The 6,318-nt window shown below is 39.9% G+C and overlaps 1 long non-coding RNA gene across 1 annotated transcript in view; it reads right to left on the bottom strand.

Annotated features, from left to right (window-relative positions):
• Positions 1–248: 248 nt before the first annotated feature.
• Positions 249–6,318, bottom strand: part of LOC117152431 — an 18,530-nt gene continuing 12,460 nt past the window's right edge. The window contains exons 2-3 of the long non-coding RNA XR_004462816.1: positions 524–529; positions 249–260 (exon numbers count right to left, since the gene is read on the bottom strand). This is a non-coding gene — a long non-coding RNA (uncharacterized LOC117152431). The remainder of the gene's footprint in view (positions 261–523; positions 530–6,318) is intronic.

The following is a 6,318-nucleotide window of genomic DNA, read 5'->3' as shown; positions in this document are numbered from 1 at the left end:
ATGAGTACTTTAATTGATGAAGTAGATCAAATAAATCTTTCGTTTGAAAGAACATCGTCCTTTCGATGCTTCCTTGTAACACATAACTTAAACTTTGCTATACTTGGCTATACTTTGCTATATTTAGATCAGAAAATTAAATACAGTTTTTAATTATAATTAAACAATAAAAGAACGCTCTTGTTTCGTCAAACGATTTGAAATTTCGTAAAAAGTTTGCTGCGAAGTGATTTTGCAATTCAACTACAGAATTTTATTCGCTTGTAAATCTCGTCATCGAACTATTTTCGACACCTGCATAACACAACCAACCTGCAAGCAGCCATTTTAATCGCAACCACCACTTTCACTATAATTCCTGCAATCCCTACAAACCTTCCCATCACGTTTCCCTACCATCCAAATTCAATGTCTACCCTGTTTCTAACATACGATTCTCAGAGTGCAAGAGCTCCTTCAACACGCCCCTCGAAATCTTCTAAGCACTTCCTCTCGCGACATCCGCAAGCTCGCGATACGCAACCTAGTTCTCGCCTGGAATAAACTTAACCATCCGTCAAAATCAGGTGGAGCAGACGAAATTAAGCTAATTTCGAGTAGATTCGAGAAATAGAAAAATGAAGAAAATAGGAAAGAGGAAAAGGAAATAGGAAAGAGATACGTTTTGACTCTGGCGAAGTCGCGAGTCGAGGCAGCCAGTAGCTAACGAACGACTGTAAAAAAACGAGACGTGGCGCGAGTTCGAAGCTTCCTGGCACGAAAACCAGCTTCTCTATCGTCGACCGACGCTTCACAAGCTACCACTGACTCGGCGTTAATTGACATTTCGCCCACCAGATAAGCCATACCCGCCACTCTTTGTTGTCCTAATCACGAGACCGACTACGTCGTTGGTCACGGCCCTCTTTTATTCGCGACTTCGTTTATTATGCTAATTGTCCTCGCCGAGTGGTTTCTCTCTCAGAAAAAATCAGCTGGCTTTCCTGGCTGGTTTCAAACTCATTTTTTCCATTCTCGGTATCTCTTCGCGCTGTCATCGCGGTTGTCTTGCCAGGTTTCGGTGTACTTTCATTTCTGTGACGTGCGTTAAAGATTCTGTCAAATGCAGATGACGCGACAGCGTGATTGAAGTATCTCGAAACTCGCTTCTTTTACTATTATTTATTATAATTATTCGTATAAATTATTCGTATACTACAAATTCCTTTCCAAGTATTCGAGTTGTTTCTTTTCCTATGGATATCTATCTGAATCGTTTCGATGACTTCGCATAAGTTTCACGAGGAAAAAGTCAATTCACGTTCGTCGAGAGCATCGAAGATAGTTGGACGACTATCGCAGGACAAACATCCTAACAACACCAATAGAAATCGAGTGAAACGCAACTTTCTCGTTTCGCGGAAGTTATTGCTGCGACCATGGATCGCGAGAACATTGTAATTCGAGCGTTCCCTTGGTGGAAAACCATGTAGAAGCGATGGCAGATGAACTCAATTTGCGGTATCAGCAGCAACGAATCGATTGTTCTACTTCTATCGGACTCTTCCGCCGCTTTTTCACCCCGGACATCCTATATATTGTTGATTACAAGTGCTAAAAAGAATTTTCCCCGAGCTGCATGGAAAATGCAAAATATCAAGTTCCATGGATTATCAAATGTCAAACTAGAAATCATAAAGATTGTACGAAAACATCGAAAGCAATTTTTAAAAGAGTTTCAAGTTGTAAAACGAAAATCCTACAAACTGTAAAAAGGACAAATCCTAGTTTGAAGAGAAGCCAAATTTCAAGATCGCGAAACGTATACAGAGAAATATGAAAGTTAATTTTTCAGAAATTTCCAAGCTAAATTCGGAGAACGAAAATAAAAAGAACGAAATTGACTTTCTTAGAAAATAGCAGGCTCCGCGATAAAAATTCTAATCGACGTTTATACGGGCGTTTCCTGCGAACGCATACGACCCGACGTAATTGCGTTTGACCGTTGTTTATGATCAAGTAGTTACGTTTAAACACCGAAACGAGATATCGCCAGAGGCGGAAAAAGTGATCAGTCGGTATTAGAATCTCATTTCCGCTTGATGTCCTAAACAATGCGGTTCGAGTTTCACAGAGAATGGACACTCAAATTACCGGGTGTCACACAGAGCTATCATAGACGTATAATAGAGGGTCTTGTCTTGCATGATATAGCCTCGCGTGCTTTTCACTGGTAACGCGTGTCGATATTTCCGCCGCTTGATCTCGCGATCCGAGCCATAAATTAATCTCACTTATTCAACGCTCGTGTAACTCTGTGATCCAACAAAATCAAGAATATAAATTCTCATAAAATCGTATTCTACGTTTCTTAGCCTTTCGATATAAATTTCTATGGCAGTTGTATATCAAGTATTTCTGCAAAAATGTCTAAAGTCAATCTCTCTTCCTACATATTGGTAGAATTTTAATTGTTCTATTTAAAGACAATTCAAACTGTTCTTACCGCAAATGAACATAATCGCTGTTCTGTTTGAACTTTCGTCAACTACCATGCTATTATTACTTGATCAACTGCTACACTATTACAAGTAATCTACCATTGTGTCGGTCGCAATCCAACTATTACAACTTCCAACAATTCTCAACAGCTAACAAAGGAACCTGAATGATTAATTTCACTCGTATAAACAGAATAATAATGCAATTAAAGTACGATAAATAACGCCAACCAAATGAATATATTTTATTCGAGTATTTCTCCAGGGAGCGCGTAATTCCTTCTCGATAAATTCATCCGGCGTTCGCACGCGACACCAGAATTTATCTTTTTCTCACCGATGATGCGTTTAATCAGGCATCGGCCATAATACGAATCGTTAAATTTATTTTCACGCATATGATTTAATTGCACGTGAACCAGATCGACGTTATCGTCGCCCCGCAGCTCCGTTCATGCGATATTCCTATCCACAACGCGAATTCCCTTCGTGTATTTTTGCTAATTAATTTCCGTTTGTTCAGGAAACACCGCACTTTTATTCACTGTATCTCCACACTTTGCATATTTTCGTAGCCGTATATTAAAATGCCCTTCTTTATCCTGACCGTGCAATTTTTTCTTTCTCTCCCACTTTTTTCCTTTTACTTCTTTTATTCTGGCTTTATAAGCGAAAAGTATCGAAAACGTTATATCAGCTTGTTAATTATGTATCTTTGTTCGACGTTTATGGAACATGAATTGTGGTATTTTAAATTTTTCGGAGAGGAAATTATCGGTAATAAAAGATCGTAAAAAAATTTGTAACAGTTATGAAGCTTCGATGATATAATCATCGCTGTATTTTACAATTTTTATAATTTGCGATTCATAATTTTTAGCATTTTCAATTCAGAATTTTTGTAATTCCCAACTTGGAATTCTTAATTCCCAATTCCCAATTCTTATCTCCCATTTCTCGCTTACTATAATTTCCAATTCGCCATGTTTCTAACTTTCAATATCCAACTTTTGCAGTTTTTAATTCCCAACTTTTTATTTCCATATATTACAAATTTTTTCCTTTTAAAAATTTTGCATCAATACCTCTTCTTCGTCTTTGGTTCCTGTGGATTACTTTCGTCCTCGAACAATCCTCGTACACCGTAAACTGATCGTATATATTCACCTGCAAATTGTTCTCTCAATTTTTCAAAATCATCGAATTTCGACAAATGCCCGGATCCTTGTCTCGTATCTGCAGACGAATTTCAGATGAAATCGATCCAACGAGGTCGTAAGATTTACCGCCACTCTACATGTAAGTTGGACGAGATGGAAGGAGAATAAGGCGAACTCGTCGAGCACTTCTCCACTCTCGAAGAACAATATCCCTTTGGTGCCATCTCACGAGCGACAACTTTCACGAATTTCACAAACATTCGTAACATCAAAGAATCGTGAAGCTGACAGTCGGTTCAAGATGTCGTACGTAAAATACATTGTCTCGGTATCCATGGAAAATATTATAGAAAATTAAGTAATTCTTAACCACGTACTCTTCGCGATCATAGTTGCTCTCGTGTTCGGTCCTGTGCTTTGACGCATTCGTATTTAATTCGAGGGGAAATGGCCGCGTGCTCGCACGCACGGTGTTTACGACGAAAAAGGGAGATTGAGTCGAGATAATTAAAAGCGAAGTGGCGCGAGTCAATTAGTTGTGAAAAACGAAGCTCTCGTGGCAAGAGAGAACGCAGGCCCGCTTCTAACGTGTGCCTCTTTATTAAAAGTCTTTGTGGTGCCGAAGCGGAACTGCACGCAAACTAGCCGACTGCCTTTCAATTTCAATGTATATTTCAAAACCGGTGAAAATTCCACGCTGCTCTGTTGAAAACTCCGTTTAATATTTTAGCGCGCGATGAAGTGATTAGGACTCTGCTGCGAGAATAACATCCATCATTTAGATGAGAGTTTTTATTTTTTGCTATTAACACTGTTTTGTTGATTAATTGTATATATATGCTTGTATATATTACATTGGATATTTTTATCGAATTTTCGCATCCCTCGCGGTGAACAATTTTTGAAAACGTTCATTCGGTTTATAGCTGCGAGTTCTATTAACAAACAAGAATATTTAAAGATTGATTTTATGTTTAGGTGTTGTGTAAAATAATTACTCTGGGATAATGTGGTCTCCTGTGTTCGTCGTTCGAGCTTAAAAAGCTAAATTTAAATACGCCACGAAGCAGAAAATGCGGCTTTCAGTGATCGATCGTACCCGAGACAGATAACACGGAGCCTCTAATTTCTGTCGAGAGAGCAATTTCGCGTGTAGCGTCTTTTTCTAAGTAAAAGTATAACAAATGGTGTTTCGAGATTCGAGAAACTCTACTTACATCAGAATATTAAAGTATTTATACGAGCTAAATTCAGATATCTCGATGAGAAGAGCGTTCAATTTGTATGGATCAATAACATCTTAAGATGCCACTTGTTCTGCAACAATAACCGAGTCGCTTGGTCTCGGAAAGTGAGTCAAGAATTTCTAAAAAAACTGCGCTGTTCGTGTCGAGGGTCGCTAAAAGCTGTACCGAACTGGTTAATAATTAGTCTCTCGTACGCAGCAAGTGTCCTTAGTCTACTCATCCTACTTTTAAGAAACAAAATTCAGTCGCTATAAATTCCAAGGAGTTCAATTTTTAAACTCCAAAGAGTCCAATATTTAGCCTGGTAGTCTATAATATATTTCAAAGTATCATCTTCCAACAGATTATTAAAATATTGAAATATTCACTTCGTACTTAAACGAGAAATTACCTACGAAAGATCCAACCACTCAACGAATCTAATCGACTTAATCGACCATGTTTTTCAACCACGATCTTCGTCAACGAATTACAAATCTCACGCAATCTACGTATTTCATTTGTCCGTGTAAACGATAAATCATTCCAGAGCTCGAAGCATTAACAAAAATTCAAATGCAAATTGGCGAACATCGTTCTTAATCCAGGATCGAGTGGTCACTAGGAACGAAACAAGAATTTACATACAACCATAACCTATCCGGCGTTCGAACGATAAATTATCTAAAAATTTGAACCGTTTAAAAGCGTCAAGTCGACAGGATCCTGCAACGCGAGTCTGGAATCAGCGAAGCGTGTCTCAACGACACAATCAAGATTGGCTAAAAACTACGCTCATCTGGGCAAGTAGTCCCGGCTGGGGTGAGCGTTGAGCCGCGGCCAGACTATTCGCATTATTCGTCCGTGCCGTCAACAAATATGAAGTTAACCGTTGACGGGGGCGTGTAAGACGTCTGTCGAGTGTGCAGCAGGGAATCAGAAAGCTCGGGGCGTTCCTCGTCCTCTTTTATCTCCTCTTCGCCGTCCTGTTCCATCGACCTAGTGCGCCGTGTCGCCGCGGCAAAAAGGAAGGAAACGTGCCAGCGACCGGGCACAAAGACAACTTTGCCCCTCGAGGAGAGAGAGAAAGAAAGACGAAGGGGAAGGAGACAGGCTTTTTTTCCCCCTTTGAGATCTTATACTTGTCCCCGGCCATCCCGGCCTTATTAATAAATCATTATCGTCGTCGTCGAGGTTGCCACTCACTCGGCTTTTTCGAGAGCAACGAGACATCGTTTTCGTGCCCCTTTTAAAAGGCGAGTCCCTCATCTCCTCTTCTCTCCTCTCCTGTCCTCCGCTGTCTCTGTCGCTGTCTCTTTTACGCTATATTTTCTTCTTTTTCCATCATCGTGCCTTTGCGCACGCGGAACCCCTTTACACTCCACGTTCAATTATATTCTCCGCGCCGATGCTATCTTCGTAACTCGCTGCCAAGGATTTTACACGCCCCGC

This window comes from Bombus impatiens, unplaced genomic scaffold (genome assembly GCF_000188095.3).
Source record: "Bombus impatiens unplaced genomic scaffold, BIMP_2.2 scf_0051, whole genome shotgun sequence".
Lineage (NCBI taxonomy): Eukaryota > Metazoa > Arthropoda > Insecta > Hymenoptera > Apidae > Bombus > Bombus impatiens.
This window is presented reverse-complemented; position numbering and strand designations above follow the sequence as displayed.